This window comes from Myotis daubentonii, chromosome 3 (assembly GCF_963259705.1).
Source record: "Myotis daubentonii chromosome 3, mMyoDau2.1, whole genome shotgun sequence".
NCBI classification, from domain to species: Eukaryota; Metazoa; Chordata; class Mammalia; order Chiroptera; family Vespertilionidae; genus Myotis; species Myotis daubentonii.
In genome coordinates this window covers 202,762,569-202,778,983 of record NC_081842.1, presented here as the reverse complement: position 1 = coordinate 202,778,983, position 16,415 = coordinate 202,762,569, and the positions used below count along the sequence as shown (strand labels likewise).

The 16,415-nt window shown below is 53.8% G+C and overlaps 1 protein-coding gene across 8 annotated transcripts in view; it reads right to left on the bottom strand.

Moving 5' to 3' along the window:
- The window catches only part of AHDC1 (AT-hook DNA binding motif containing 1), a 66,099-nt gene that overhangs the window by 36,085 nt on the left and 13,599 nt on the right, over positions 1–16,415 (bottom strand). For 6 of the 8 annotated variants that reach the window (XM_059690615.1, XM_059690618.1, XM_059690616.1 and 3 more), the window contains exon 3: positions 15,878–15,992. The exons of the other annotated variants lie outside the window; for them this stretch is intronic. The gene's annotated coding sequence lies outside the window, so the exon portion shown is untranslated. The remainder of the gene's footprint in view (positions 1–15,877; positions 15,993–16,415) is intronic. 8 annotated transcript variants of the gene reach the window in all.

Genomic DNA, 16,415 nt, shown 5'->3' with positions numbered 1-16,415 from the left:
AGGAATCTCCCATTTTACTGGGTTCTGTGTGCTCCTATCTCCTAGGATACATCAGTCAACACAGGCTTAGAGCCTGTCAGAGCTGGAAGGTGCCGTAGGGAGTCACTAATCCAGCCTCCTCTGCTATGCAGGAGAAAACTGAGGCCCAGAGCGGGGACGTGGCCTGCCCAGGGTCACACAGCCCAACAGCCCTCTGTGGGTTGGAGAGCCCTCTAAGGAGGAGGGAGGTACAGTCAGCCCAGGAAGGCTTGCCTGAGGCAGGGGGAGGTGGGACTGGATTAGTTGGAGACAGAGAATCTGTAATCCTAAAGAGAAGTTTATGAGAACTGAGCATTCAGTGACATGGGACATGATCTGGTGGATACTTACCCCTACCCCACTTCCTAACCCAGGGCCCCAGAGGGCTGTCTCCCCACACCAAAGGTACAGGAAGATTGCTCAGATCCCAGGCCTTGAATCCTTGCCTTATATTATTTAAATTGACCTACCAGGAAGAGTCTGGGGTTCATGTGAAAGAGGTTTTATGCTAGAAAGTTTTTATTTCAACTCCATTTTGCAGAAAAACAAATTGAGGCTCACAAAGGTGGGGTAGTTTGCCTAAGTTTGCACAGACAACAAATGGAGCCTTGAGTTCCTTCCAATACACAAGGAAGGCCAATCCAACAGGAAACAGGGAGAACTGGGGGGTGGAAGGGAGGGAAGGGTGGGAGTTGACACAGGCCCAGGCCCAGAATCCTGGGCTGAGGGGGAGCCAACAGGCATCTGAATTTGAATCTGGGTGTCTGGGTTCCACCCCCACCCACTCTAACAGTGTGGAGTGAAAGGTCAGCATGGAGATGGGAGGGAGAGGAAGCAGAATTCCATCAGCCTCTCAGCCAGCCTGGGCCATACCCCAGGGAGCTGGGCCAGGGCTGCCCCAACTTCCCCCCAGCCCAGAGCTCTCTGCCAGTCCCTGCCCCCACCCGCACTTGAACAGCAGAAGGAGCATTATAAGGAGACCCGGTCCCCTTCCTGGACCTCAGTTTCCACTTCTGTACTAAGAGCTAGCCTAGCAGGAAGGCCTTGTAAGGGTCCTTTCAGCTTTTTTCTTTTAAATATATATTATTACTGATTTCAGAGAGAAAGGGAGAGGAAGAGATAGAAACATCAGTGATGAGAGAGAACCACTGATTGGCTGCCTCCTGCACGCCCACACTGGGGATAGAGCCCACACCCCGGGCATGTGCCCTTGACCGGTATCGAACCTGGGACCCTTCAGTCGGCAGGCCTACGCTCTATCCACTGAGCCAAATCAGCTGGGGCAGGGCCCTTCCAGCTTTAACATAGCTTGGTGACCAGTCCCTAGGTCTCAGTCCACAGCACAAATTCAGAAGTGTCTCCCCTGGTCTGAAGCTATCGGAGAGCAACAACATTAAACCTGTGTTTAATGAATAAATGAACACTCAATCAAACCCAACATCTTTCACTTCTCCCAACCTGAATGAGGCACTACTTACCATTGGAAGCCATTGGAGTGTAGTTGGAAGGGAAGGGGATTTAGGTACTTTGATGACCCTGAATGGGGCTGTATGTGACAAAGGTGCCCTTTATTTCCCACCCTTACTATCTGTTAACTGTGCAACTTTAAGCCCCACAACAAGGCCGTAGCCCACCTACTATTACCCGGTTTTTCAGATGAGCAAAAAGGGTCTAAGGAGTGAAGGGGCTTGCTCAAGGTCACACAGCCAGTGCGTGGCAGAAAAGGGATTCCAACTGTACCTGTCCCCACGGCTTTTGTTTAACGTGGTGAGGGTGTGCTGGGTTGCGGCAGAAAATGAGGTTGAACTGGAACCATTGGCAAGGGTAGAGGCTGGGTCCCCCCAAGGCGGGGGAGGTGCCTGTTGAGTTACCAAAAGGTCCATCAGTTTGTAGAGCACCAAACGGTACCGAGAACTAGTCACGGTACGAGAACTAGTCACGAGAACTAGTCACGTTGTGGGTGAGCACCCCTTCTCTTCCCCCACAAAGGGCAGGGTAGACTCTCCCTCCCACAACCCATGGTGCCAAGAGTGAGCCCTGAGATGTCACTTACCTACTCCCCTGGGTCTCAGGGCTCCTCTGAAAGGAGCCCCTCCCTCCCCGGGAGCCCTTTTCTGGACTTGGGGACCTGCAAGGTGCCCAGTCACCCCCAGAGAAATCTGCAGCCACCGTCGGGAAAATTGTCCAGGGTTTCTCCAGCTCGTCCGCCCCCCACCCGCCGGGCAGTTGCGGGATGGGGGTGAGGGCGTGTTGGGAGAAGGCCGCCGCGCCTCCCACCCCGAGGCCCCGAGACGCCTATGACTCAAACAGGAGGCCGGCTCTGGTCCGCTGGCCCCGCCGTTCCCGGGCCTGACCGGTCCGCCGGGAAAACGCGCGGGCTTTCCCGCCGCGCCTCCCGGCTACCTGGCAGGCCGGGGCTGCCCCCTGATCCCCGCCACCCCCGCCCCTCCCGGAGGAGGCCCGAGCTCCTGATCCTGCAGGAGGTGACGGGCGAGAGGGAAACCAGGCGGCGGGGGGAGGGGCGTCGCCTGCACCTGGCCCCTCTCTGCCGCCCAGGCCGGAGGGCGGGACTGGACCCCTGCCAGACCCGACAGGGCGGCGGGGGAGGGGAGGGAGTGAAGGAGGGGTGCTGCCTCCTCTCCGAGGTGCGGCGGCAGATAAGCAGATCTCCCCCCACCACCCTCGCCAAGGCGCCCCCTAGGGTCGCGCGGAGAGGCGCCCCGGCCCGAGCGCGCACTCGGCCCGCTCCCCGACCGGCCGCGCTCTCCAGCTGCAGGAAATTCCAGAAGCTCTCCATCATCTCGGCGCAGCGGGCCCGGGCTGCCAAGGCTCCCCGAAGGAGAGCCACATGCCGGCCGGCCGCGCGGCCCGCCCTCGCCCCCCCTTCCCTCCCGGCGGGGCAGCCACGTCGGGCCGGGCGGGCGGGCGGGGACGGGCCGGCCGCCCCTTCCCGCACCCTGGCTGGGCGGAATGCGTGGCAGCCCCGGCCGGGGGCTATTTTGAGCGGGAGGGGAGCGGCCCAGCCTCCGTGTTTTCGGCTTTTTCCTGGCCCCCGGCCCACCAGCCCGGGCCCTCGGCTGCCCGCGGAGTGGGAGGAGGGGGTCACGTGGCGGGGCGAAGGGCGGGGCGGGGAGGGGGGTGCCGCGATCGGGCTCTGGCCCAGGCCCGAGAGGCGCCCGGCGGCGGTCCGGACCTGCGCTCCCGGCGGCCCGGCGGCCGGGTTATTAATAGCGCCCGGCGTGGACTCCCGCTCCCCGGCACCGCTACCTGCGCGCCCCTCCCGGGAGCACCGGCGGCCCGGGCACTCCCCCCCAGTGACGGACTCGGGCCTCACTGGACAGCGCCGCGGGGCACCAGCGGCCAATCACCGGCCTCGATTTCCTTACCTGTAAATGGGGGTGAATTGGGAAGAGCCCCCTGCTTAGATGGTGGGTACCGCATCAAGGCTTGGCTTGCTGTGTCTCTCTCTAATGCCTTCCCTTTTGGGGGCCTCGGTTTTTTCATTTATAAAATGAGGGGGTCTGAGAGGGCTCTTTTCTGGGGGGAATAATACCTTACTTTCCGGCAGCGGTTCTCAACCTGTGGGTCGCGACCCCTTTGGCGGTCGAACGACCCTTTCACAGGGGTCGCCTAAGACCATCCTGCATATCAGATATTTACATGACGATTCATAACAGTAGCAACATTACAGTTATGAAGTAGCCACGAAAATAATTCTATGGCTGGGTCACAACATGAGAAACTGTATTTAAAGGGCCAGAAGGTTGAGAACCACTGGATAGCGCATTTTCATTTACAACCCTTTTGAGCTTAGGGACTGCCCAGTGGTAATAACCATCACTGAATACTTGATTATAAGGTTCCCATAAAGTAGGTAATACTATCCCTCTTTTGCTGAAGAGGAAACTGAGGCTCAGAAAGGTTAAGTGGCCTGCCACAGGCCACACAGTGGCAGAGGTCAGAGTCATGAAGTGAGTTAACCACTGAGCCGTAGTGGCCTGAGACAAGAGGGACGAGCACTGCCCCCTTTTTACAGAGGAGGAGACAGGTTCAAAGAGTGATTTGCGCAAAGTTGCCTTTGGCCAGTTAGTGGCAGAGCATCCAACAGAGACCTTCCAACTCAGCCTAATGCCCCACTGCAGTGAGGATAGGGCCTAGAAATGGGCACACAGGCACTACCCACATGGGCCCCAGGTTGGGCCCCAGGGCCCTAGAGATCACCCTCTGCTCCCAAAGGTCACACCCAGACTCCTGGACCCCAGGATTCACGAATCCATCCAATTCTAAACAGCCCGGCCTCAGTCAGGGGGGCGGGGCACCTGGGGGTGAGGGAAGATGCATGCAGGTGCGACAGCCTCCCATGCAGATGCAACAGCCTCAGACAGGGCCTGGAGTTGCTTCCTGCCCCCACCCCCAACCCCAGGCAAGGAAGCACAAAGGTTGGCAGGCCCCCCACTCCTCCCCGGAAACCTGGCAGTTTATTTCTGTCTCTGGGCCCCCTGTTTCCACAGAGTCAGTCCAGGGAGCAGCTGGCTTGGAGGGGTGGAGCTCTTGCTGCCCTGCCCCAGCCCCACCTGCCAGGCCAGACTAGACTTCAGAGTCAGAGGTGGCACTGGGATGAGGGAGGAAGGAACAGGCCAGTAGGTCGGGATGCTAAGGGAGGCACCCACCTCCCAACCCAGAATCTAGTGCTCTCCCAGGGTGAGTCCGCCTATACCCGTTCAAGTCTAAGAGTACTAGTATAACCTCTGGTGTGACCAACTCTATGTATTCTGTATCATTCTGGCTCATGACGCCTCTGGACCCTGGTCCCAAAGACAATCCCACTTCTAAACCTGTGCTGCCCAATATGGTAGAAATATTGAGCACTGGAAATGTGGCTAATTGGAACTGGATTGTGCCGTAAGTATAAAATACATACCAGATTTTGAAGTCTAAATATAAAACAATAAAATATCTCATTCATAACTTTAATAGTGATTATATGTTGAAATGATAATAATTTGGATATGTTGAGTTAGATAAAATATATTATTAACATTAATTCACTTATTTCTTTTTACTTTGTTTAATGTAGCTACTAGAAAATTTAGATTACATATATGGCTGCCACTACATTTCGATAGGAAAGTGTTGTTCTAGACCATATGGTGCTCTAGCTTAGGACCAAGACTTTGCCTGCTCTAGATCACTATCTCAGTGGCTTCAGCTCATCAACTTCCCTATATCCAGACCACAGCCTGTGTATGGGTCTAAATCTCAACACACCACCCTGTCTCACCACACTCCAGCTTCCTGTGCATTTCGGCTCAGCCAGAGATTATGGCTTAGTCTGCTTTAAACCACTGTCTAGTACATTTCTTGTTCAACAATTCCCAATATCTAGATGCTTCTCTAGATCACCTTCCATATTATCCAGCCTGACACCGCAATCTTGTCTGCCTAGAGGTCACTCAGTCAGATTTAAGATCTAGACACCCTCAGGAGGAATAAGCTTCTAGATCAGGGGTTGGCAAACTATGGCCCAAGGGCCAAATCCAGCCTGTGTCTATTTTAATAATTCAAGTTTCATTAGAACGCAGTCATGGTCATTACTTTCTGCATCCTCTATGATTGCTTTCGAGGCACAGTGGCAGAGCTGAGGGCTCATGACAGAGATCCCAGGGTTTGCAAAGCCTAAAATTTTCACTGACTTTTTATAGAAAGTTTGCCAACCCATTCTAGAGGCCCAACTAGTCCAACCCATCATGTATCTAGAGGAGATTATGGCCTAACCTGATCTAATCTAGATCGCCTCCTGTAAGAGGGTGCCACTGACCAGGATCCAACCCAGAGCTGAACATGTGCCCCATGCTGCTTGAGTTCCAGATTCTGCTCTGATCTCAGATATGGGACCCAGTACTCTTCGCTGGGATGGAAAGGGTGTTTCCACTTCCGAATTCCCCCAGAGAGATCAAGGCCCATTGACCCTGCTCAGTGGCCTTGAGAAGAGAGAGGGAGGGTAGACTCCAGAGACGGCACTGGAGGCTAAGCCAAAGAGTTCGGGGTGAGTCCTTCCTGCCAAGGGTGCAGAACATAATCAGGCCAAGGAGGCAGAGTGGCCCCACACTCCACCCCTTCCCAGCAGGCTGCAGAGCAGGTCACTTAGCCGGGGGTCATGTGGGACAGCTAACCCACCCATCCAGAAGCTAGACAAAGGGCTCCAAACAGAATCTTTACCTCCAACCACCTGAAGCCCATCACCTCAGGAATGAGTCGTGCCACTACCCCCCTAGTTTGCCTCTAGCTTTGCTTCTTCATGGCTTTCTTTGAAAATCCTCCCATGTCTGCCTCCCTCCCTGCCATTTCTCCCTCCAGCCTAGAAATTCTAGCTTTAACCTTAGCAGTTAAGCTCGTGGGCTCTGGAGCTGACAAACCCAGGCTTCAATTCCAGCTCTGACTTTAGGCAAGTCACTCCACCCCTCCAGGCTTCCTCAGTTTCCTCTTCTGTAAAACAATAAAAATAATGGTACCTACCTCATAGGGCTGTTGTACAAACTTAAGATCATGACGCATGTCACTCTGTCCAGCACCTGGCCTAATAAGCATGAGAGGATAGCTGTTGTTTTGATTAATATTAATGATCTAGCATGGTTCCACAGATGGACTTTGGCAGGTCTGTACAATATTTTAACCAAAAGATGTTTTTGCACTTTTGTAAAGAGAAGGCCCATGGCTCTTATCATCTTCTCAAAATGAATTCTTAGCCCACATGGCAAAAAAAAAGGAGGGTGGGGGGGGGCCTTTAGTTCAATCCAAATGAGGAAACAGAGGCACACCGAGGGGAAAGGACTAGCCCAGGGTCCCTTGGAAAGTACCACCCAGGAGTACCATCTCCAAGGCCCCATAGGCCAAGCTGTCTCTCTGATCTGACTTCGTGATTTCTTACCTGCTCAGCAATGAAAGCCCCCTGCCCCCCCCCCCCGTGGGTTCCCCACCTCCAAATGCCTCCACTGAAACTCTTCCACCTAGTGCCAGATTCCTCGTCCTCAAATGTCATTCTCATGACACTGTGTCCCTGCTCTAAAACCTTTAATAGCTCCCTATTGCTGACAACAACATCAAGGCTGAGGTCTTTAGCTTGACATCCAAGAGCCTTCAGAGGCAGCTCTGGCTCCCAAACCTCCTCACTGTTCCCTCTTGTCTGGTCAGTGGAGCCGACTTCTTCCACTCCTCTCTCCCCCTCCCCAGAGTCTCACACCACCTACACAATCACTCAGTTCTGGACAGATTCTGCCCTTTGCTCAATCACACTGTGTCTCAGCCTAGCCTGCTTCCCCCATTCTGCCCTTAGGGTTGCCCCTGGGTCCAGCCACTCTGAACTCACCCTGATCAGGCCACGCCTGGGTATACTGATTGCAGCTCTGGCTCCAGGAAGCAGCCTTCTGCCCCTGCTCTCCAGCCCAGATCCATTCCCTGACAATGACCCACCATAGCCACCACCCATATGCTCTTCAGTTAACCTCTCTCCTTCTGTCCCCTAGACTTTCAGGAGCAGTTCTCTTATCACAGTGAGACTATCCTCAATCATGACTCCTGGGCCAGATTCTTCTGAGTTTCAATGTCCCCATCTATAAAATGGGGACAGCAATACCTACACCTCGTGTGATTCTCATGAAGGATTCATTCCTTATAAACTGGAAGGTACTTTTTCTATTAAAACTTGCTATACATGCCCTAGCTGGTTTGGCTCAGTGGATGGAGCATCAGCCTGCGGACTGAAGGGTCCCGGGTTCGATTGCGGTCAAGGGCACATGCCCGGGTTGTGGGCTCGATCCCCAGTGGGGGGGTGTGCAGGAGGCAGTTGATCAATGATTCTCTCTTATCATTGATGTTTCTATACCTCTCTCCCTCTCCCTTCCTCTCTGAAATCAATAGAAATATATTTTTTAAAAAAACGAAAAAACTTGCTATACAAAAATGCTAACAATAGCCTCCATTTATAAGTTTATTTAAAATCGCAACAACATTGCAACCTTGGCACTCCCTATCCTCTTTCCCTGTTTCATTTTTCTCCTTGGCACTTACCAGCATCTAACAAACCAACTATTTTATTTATTTTTGTGTTTACTGTCTGTTTCATCCTCTAAATGTAAGCTCCTTGAGGGCAGATATTTCTATTTATTTTGGTCTCTGTTGTGTGCCCTAGAGAAATTCCCATGTGTACTGGTTAGTTGAAGAATGAATGAATGAATCAAGTGCTTATTATGTGCCAAGCACTGTGCACATAGTGCACAGAGATCATCTCATCTTAGCAGACAAGTACTTTCATTACCTCATTTTAAAAATGACACCTTCAGACCTGGCTGGTTTTGCTCAGTGGATAGAGCGTCGGCCTGTGGACTGAGGGTTGGGTTCTATTCTGGTCAAGGGCACATGCCCGGGTTGTGGGCTCATGCAGGGGCGTGCAGGAGGCAGCCAATCAATGATTCTCTGTCATCACTGATTTCTCTCTCTCTCTCTCTCTCTCTCTCTCTCTATCTCTATCTCTATCTCCCTTTCTTTTCCCCTCTGAAATCAATAAAAATATATATTTTTTAAAAAGATCTTCAGTGGCTTGCCCTGATCACCCAGTAGGAAGCAGCCTGGCTAGGATTTGACTCTAGCACCTGCCCTCTTGAACTCTATGTTCTATTTCCTGTCTAGATGGGGGGCGAGAGGGGGGGATGTCTTTCTATTTCTTCATTAGCTAAGCCTCTTGAATCTGTCACCCTCCCTATCTCCCTGGGGCTGTTACTCTCCCTGTGCCCCTGAGGCTACCAGCCCTCCCAATCCGCATTCTGACCTCTCTCAGCCATTTCCTCCCACTTTTCAGCCAGAAGCCAGGATGTTCCTCCTCACCTCAGGGCCTTTGCTAATGCTCTGCTCTGCCTGGAATGCGCTGACCCCATCTCTTTCAACTCTACCCATTTCTCAAGACCCACCTCTTCCAGGAAGCCTTGCCTCCAGTCTTTGCTTGCTCCCTTCCCTGACCTCATGCCTTGTAGTTTACTGCTGGGAAAACCCACCCGTACAGCATATGCTGGCTTGGGCTAGTCCTTGTTTCCTGAATTTGGAGGCCCTGTTCACTTCTATGGGTCTCCTGGCCAGGTCTCTCCTCACTCCTTCCTCTGTTGAATCTCTGCTCCCACCCCCTGTCATCTCTTAATCAGGTTTAAAGCTCTGTGATTAAGAGCCTGCCTTTTGAGTCTCTCAAACTCCATCTCCACCCCCTACTAGCTGTGTTTCATTGGACATGTCACTGCACCTCTCTGAACCTGTTCCTATTTGCACCATGGGGATAATATGAGCACCTGCCTCATGAACGAATGTGCCCAGCACACAGTAAACACTCAATAAATATCAGTAATTTATTGTAATTTCTCCTATACCATTTTATCATGTTGCTCATCCCTGTTTTAAGGCCTCAGCCTCCTCTCCTCCAGAATATAACTGATAATGATAAGGTTGCTAACATGTATTGACCACTTATCTGCAGCAAGTAAAAATATGTCGGGCATCCAGCAAGGTGCTCAATATTTCGCAATGAATAAATGAAATAGCTAGTTTAATCTTCACAATACCCTATGAGGAGGGGCACTATTATTATACCCATTTTACAGACACGGAAATCAAGGCCCAGAGAGGTATGCAACTCGTCATCATTGGGATTTGAACCCAAGCGGTCTGACTCTAAAGCTGAGACTCTCGTCGCCCTCCTCGCCTTCACTGTTCCCACCCTGCTCTGCTCCAGTGCCAACCCCCAGGCCAGGACGCTGTCTTTCTCCAGAGGCTGGACCTTGGAATCTAGGTCACTGCGCCCCTGCTCCAGAGCTCAGACCCCCCACAAACCCTATGGGGTCAGTGCCACATTACTTCTCATTGACAGATGAGGAAGCTGAGGCTCAGAGAGCAGTCAGGCAACTAAGGTCACACGGGATTCAAAGCCCAAACTCTTTCAACCGCGTCATGTTTTTGATGCTTTCTCCCACTGTCCTACACAACTGTCGATAACTTCACACACATCTGCCCTCTTCTTCCAGTCAGTTAGATAGCAAGCTCTCTGCGGGCAGTCTGAGGCCAGCCCTTCCATGTGACCGCGACCGTGGGCCATGCTCCTCCACGGGGACTTCCTAGCTGCTGACCTGCCCCTCCCAGCCAGGCACGCCTTGACACTCGCCTGCTCCTCACGCAAAGCAGGCCTTGATTTGTGAGCTGTCTGCCCAGTCAGGCTTGGGACTGGTGAGGGCAGGGCTGGTCTCCTCCTCCACCCAGACTAGAGGCTCCCCAAAGATGCCATGTCTCCCAGGAACTCAGGGCTCCTGTCTCCCACTTCGAGGACTAAGGAGGCAGGGTAGCCTGGTGGTTCGGAGCAAGGACTCTGCATCCCCGTGTTCCCAGTTTAAAGGCTGGCTCTGCCAGGTGCTGGCTGTGTGACCTTGGGCAAGTCACGAGGCCCAACCCACGCCTCAATATTCTGATGTGTAAAACAAAGATGATAATAATGGGGCTGCTATGATGAGTAAACTAATATCTGTAAAGTTAGGTGACTGGGACATGGGAAAGGCTGTGTGCTTGTTAAATAAGTAAAAGTAGGGTTCCATGGAAGGGTCCCCCTGGTAGGGTCCAGTGCAAGTGACAGAGCAAGGCCCAGTTCCAAACAGACAACTGAAGACACACGGGGAAATGAAAACAGGTGGCCCCTGCCTTACACCTCAGGAAGCCCTTGTGGCAGGGACCCACCCCTCCTTCCCCTACATCCTCCAGAGGCAGAGGACCCCATTTCCTGGCCACATCAGTTTTCTGACCTAATACTCCTACCCTAATCCCCAAGCCACTTCCCCTCCTCTCCTTCCAACTGTTAACTCATTCTCCACAGACAGATGTCTGCCAGAATCCAGGCCCTGCCTCTCTTAGTTGCTGTGTGACCTTGGGCAAGTCACTTAGCCTCTCTGAGCCTCGCTTCCTCATCTCTAGAGAGGATAATCGACCCTGGAGGTCTGTCCTAAAGATGAGCTAATTATTACTAACTGAAATCATGCCCACAGATGTGTTCACAGGTGCTTGGACATAGTAGTGTCCCACAGGCCTGACCACACGGATGGGTTTGCTGTATGGGCAATGGGGTAGGAAAGGAGGCTGCCATTAAACACTGACCTGCACTTTTAAAGTTTTCCCAACAGCCCCTACCCAGTGCTTAGGTTGCAAGCCAAGCTCCCTGCCCTTTTTACATCACCACCCTATGATTAAAATACTGATTACCGGGGAGTAGGCAGGGGTCTCATGTCAGGCCTCCCTTCACCAAGTTACTGCATCTGAGACCCTGAAGCAGACATGGAGTGGAGGGGGAGGAGCAGGAGGGACCATAAGTGAGGGCAGGGGAGGAGAGGGCCCCTTTGGAAGAGATTCGGGGAGAGTGGAGAAGACTCCTGGGTGAAGAGAGGCAAAGGGGAAGAGGGACATGTCCCCGAGGCCCTTCCTCTCCTCCACGGCTCACTCAGCAGTCAGCTGGCCTGGCCTTCCACCCCTCTGAAAAGGAAGAGGAGCCAGCGGCAGCAAGTTACGAGAAACGATTACCTGCCGTTAATTAATTAAAATAAACAGCAAATTAAATACAGCAAAATTAAAATAGCACAGGAAATTAATTCTCTACCAGCCCCACCTCACAGGTAAGATGCTTAAAGGGCCCCTTGCAGCCAGGATCCAGGGGGGGTCACCGGAACCTGCCTTACACCACAGCTCCCATCAAACCCAGACATCAGTGGCAGAACCCAGCTACCCACCTGCATTCACCTGGCTCTGTCTCCCCAAGATTGGCTTCCTGGCTCCTTCCCCCCATTCCTGAACCCAAGCCCTGCTCCCCTTGGTCAGTGGGTAGGAAGGCACATGGCCCACAGCTACAATCACACGGGTCAGGACAGAAGGGAAGGGGGGCTCTGCCTTCTCTTCTGGGTCCCTGCTGGGGCTTGGAGTCAGATCCTGGCAAAGACCCCTCCCTTCACGGTGAGTGCCTGGCCCCTCATTTGGAGCACCCACAATCTATCTCTGGGAAACCCCTCACTTTGTTCTTTCCTTTTCCTCAGAATGCGCAGGAAGAAAGCACTGCTGAGGCCCCGAATCCCGGGCCAGAAGATGCCCAGAGTCAGGCAGACCAACCCTTAGGACATGACACACGATTCCCTCCTATACAAGACCAACTGCCTCGTTGTACAGATGGGGACGCTGAGACCAAGGAGGGCCAGGGCATTTGTTTGCCATCATCCAGTGGCTCAGTAGCAAAGCCTGGAGCAGAACGTCTAACGGGCATGTTCCACGTCACCACCAAAGCGTGGTATTAAAAACAACAACACGCACACACCATGGTATTTTCTAGGGTGTAGCTCCGCTCCGGGCTGACGCCCCTCTGAGCCTGGCCTCCTAATCCCATCCCACAACTCCCGCTCCCCCTTCTTGTGTCCCACAACCCAGGAGCCACGGTAGACTCGTCAACCTGCCCTTGAACTCGTTCACATGCTTCCCACCCCCCGAAGCTCCTCCCCCACCTCTACTGCCCAAGTTCGACAGCCTCTTTAGGGTCCCACTCAACGCCTGCTCCTCCATGAGCCACCCAGAGAGCCCTGACCGGTGCTGCCTCACCCTCCTTTAACCTCTCAGGGTGCTTACTCCCTCCCACTCCTATGCCTGGCCTCCCTGTTGCCTGTGTGAGCTGTGGTTTTCAGTGCATGAGCTTCCAGAAGCTGCAGACCATCTTGCCTTTGGGCCCAGCACCTGGCACTCTACCCAGCACTCAGAAGGTGCTCCGTCAATCTCCTCATCTGATGTCTCCCCGAGTCCTACTGATCGCTGACAATTGGCTATCACTTATTAAGCATTTACTATAAGCCTGGCTCCTGCACTGTCCCAGCCTCACGTGATGGACCCAGCTCAGAGTCTATGGGACTCTGTCCAGGATTACAGCTCAGGAACTGGAACTCCACCGGTTCTTGCTTCTAAACAAATCTCCTCCATCCTGCTTGCCTCTTCTAGGTCGGACCACCCTCCTCTCCCATCTGTACCACTAAAGCCTCTCCGCTAGCCTCCCTGCCTCCGTTCTCTCCCCACCCTATCCTGTCACTAAAGACTTCCCGTGACTCCTTGTGGCCCACTGGACAAGATCCAGACCGCTGAGCATAGCATCTAAACTCGGGGACATCCGGCCTGTTTTCTTTGCAGCTTCTCTTCTAGTCTCTGCACATCGCCCCATCTTCCCAGCATACCGGGGTGGGCAAAAGTAGGTTGACAGTTGTTCATATGGAAAAAAGATACGCAGGTTATGATGATTACAATAGTTTTATTAACCGTTTCATGTACTCACAAGTGTAGACCTACCTTTGCCTACCCGTAAATAATAGTTTGATTCATTTCCAGGCTTTGCATATGCTATTTCCTCTGCCTGGAAGACCCTTCCCGCATTTTTCCTACACATTCTTCAACATCCCAAGACCAAAGGATACCTTAGAATCTAATCATACTAGTCAAGCAACAGACAGAACTGGTCACAAAATTGAGAGCTGTATGAAGGAAGGGCCTGAGTCCCCACAGTATCCCCAGAGCTTAACACAAAATCAATGCTCGATCAACATTTGTTGAATGAATAAGTGAATGATCCACATATAACTGTTGACTAAACAGAGAGACGACAAGGCCACAGAATGCAGGGCTGGAGGTGGAGGGGAAGCGGCTGAGGCCAGCAAGGCCAAGGACGCAGTGGGAGCAGGGACAGATGCTGCCAGGGCCGCTCTGCCGCAGAGCACACGTCTGGCGGGGGGAGTGATTGTGAGACAGTGATGGTGTGAGGGAGGTTTTCTGTGTGTGTGCGTGCGCACATGTGTGAGAAAGTGGTGAGGATGCGTGTGTGCGTGTGTGCGTGTGTGCGTGTGTGCGTGTGTGTGTGTGTGTGTGTGTTGCATTTGGGAATCGGTCTGTGAAAGAGAAGGTGAGGAGGTACGTGAAGGAGGGCATGGATGTGTGCGGGGATGATCCGTGAGAGATGAGGGTGTGGAGAGCCGATGTGCATTATCCGTGTGGGGGTCCGTGTAAGAGAAGGTAAGGGCACATGCCACGAAGGCAGAGTGTATGTGCTGCAGACTGTCTATGTCTACTGGGGGAGGGGGGTGAGTGAGAAAGATAAGGGGACACCTGAGGGGGGGTGGGTGAGACATTTCAGTGTGTGGGTATGTGGGAGTGCTGAGAACATGTGGAGAGGAAGATGGTGTGCCTGTGAGAGCGTCCAATGGGGAGGGTAAGGTAAGAAATGTCAGGGCTCTGCTGAGGGTGTGGCTGCCATGGCCGCGGTCACGGGCCCAGTGCCAGGGGTGGGGGCTGGCCCGGGGCCCAGGGTGGGGGGCTCTGACCGAGCAGAAGACTCCTCAGTGTTCTTCCTGGAACCACAGGCACCAGATTATCATATCCCCAGGCAGGGAGGTCGAGGAGGAAGCCCAGATGTGTGTGCGCCTTACATCTGTCCACAGCAAAACCTCTGGGCATTTATTTGTCTCTGTCTGTGTCCGGGTGTGCACGCCTGTGCGTGTATGCGAACTGCCGCTGTGTCTGTGCCTGCCTTTGTCTCCGTATGTGTCTAGGCCTTTGTCTCCGTGTGTGTGGCTGTTGGCCTGTGCCTGTCTGCATGACTGTGTCTGTTTTGTGCGTGGCTACGTGTGTCTGCGTCTAAGGGGTACTGGGTGTCCTTGATCTGTGCACGTCTAAGCAAGGCTGCGAGCATCCCCCTGGATGCCTGTGTATTTGTGCGTCCACGTGGCCTTAGCGTGAATGGGGGAATGTTGTGCTTTGAGGCTGTGGGTCTAGATTTCGGTGTAACTAAGTGTGAGTATGTGCTTGTGTCTCTGTGTGGGAGACTCTGCCATACACTGTAGTAGGAAAATTGTTATCTGTATCTGTGGGATATATGCTTGTGAGACCAAGGATATGTGTTGTCTCTGTGCCTGTGTGTGTGTGTGTGTGTGTGTGTGTGTGAGTGTGTGTTGGGTGTGAGGGTGTGAGGGGTTTGTCACAGACTGGTGAGCAAGTTAATCTCAGACTCCATGACACGTGGAATAAAATCACGCTCCCATAATGGGATCATTCGTCTTCCTGTCCAAGGAGAGAACCAACTCTTCACCCTCCACCCTGGGGGAGCCAGTGGGGCCAGGGCCAGGCATGGGCCCCCACGCAGGCCCACTCTGGTCTCAGCACCCCACCCTTACCCCTCCTCTGCTGCACCAGGCCCATTCTGACTCCAGAGTGCCCTAGTGCCCACTGCAGGCTGGGCCGGGCTCCAGGACATGTGACCAAGCCTTAGAGGCCTGTCCTGGGCCCCCCAGCCCCACCCACTGCCGAGGGCCCTGCCCCAGATGGGAGGGGGGTACAGGAAGGACTCTCTGGGCCCCTCCTCCTCCCGGAGGGGAGGGATGAGCTGCAGGCCCAGCCGGGATTTTCCATCTCTCAGCAACAAGATTCCTGGTGAGCAGGCTGCAGGGTTTGGCAGGGCGCCTGCTGGAGACCCGCCCTCACCCGCCAGGATGCCTGGGTCCCCAGGGCCAGGCAGCAGTCAGTTCCCTGGGGAGCTAGGAGGGCCCCAGAACTCTCGCCTGCTGCTGCCCAGGCCTGTGGGAAAGCCAGACCCTTCGAGGCTCCTGCTCCCAAACAAAGATGGCTCCCCAGCCCCCAGGCAAACCACTACCCTTCCCCTGGCCTCCCCCCAGCCTCAGCCTTTGCTTCAGAAATTCATCAAAGGCCAGCCACCCAGCACCACCCCTCCCCACCTGAACCTCAGCACACACCCAGCCTGGATTCTAGACCTCACCTCTGGGTTTGAGGGCTCCCAAGGCCAAGGCTGGGCTTCTCTCAGACTGGGGCTTCTGAAGACAGGGCCATGTGTCCTGCAGCTGCGCAATCCCTCTTGGTCTTAGTGCTCCTTCCTGAATGAGCAGACAGGTACCAGGAGAGAATTTCAAACCCCAGGTTGAGGAAACGGAGGCCTCGAAGCCCTATCTACCACTGTGAGTCAGAGGTCACATCCAGTCGTGGCCACACCAGGTCTTTATCCTACCCAACCGCAGTGGCTGCACTCTCCCTGCCCCACAGGGGTGCACGTGTGCAATTTCAGAAGTGGGTAAGCACCCGCTGGAGGGAGAGGGGAATGGGCAGGTGGACTCCCTTAACCCCCGGCCTTGGATGAGCAGCTGGGGGGCAGGTTTGGTAAGAGATTAAGGTGGAGGAGGAGGAAAACTGAGCGGGTCCAAGATTTATGAGCCTAATTCTTTTCCCTTAAATTCCCCTCCAAGCCCCCCAGCACCAGCCTGGTCCTTCCAGGGTCATGCTGTGGCCCCAGGCCAATATCA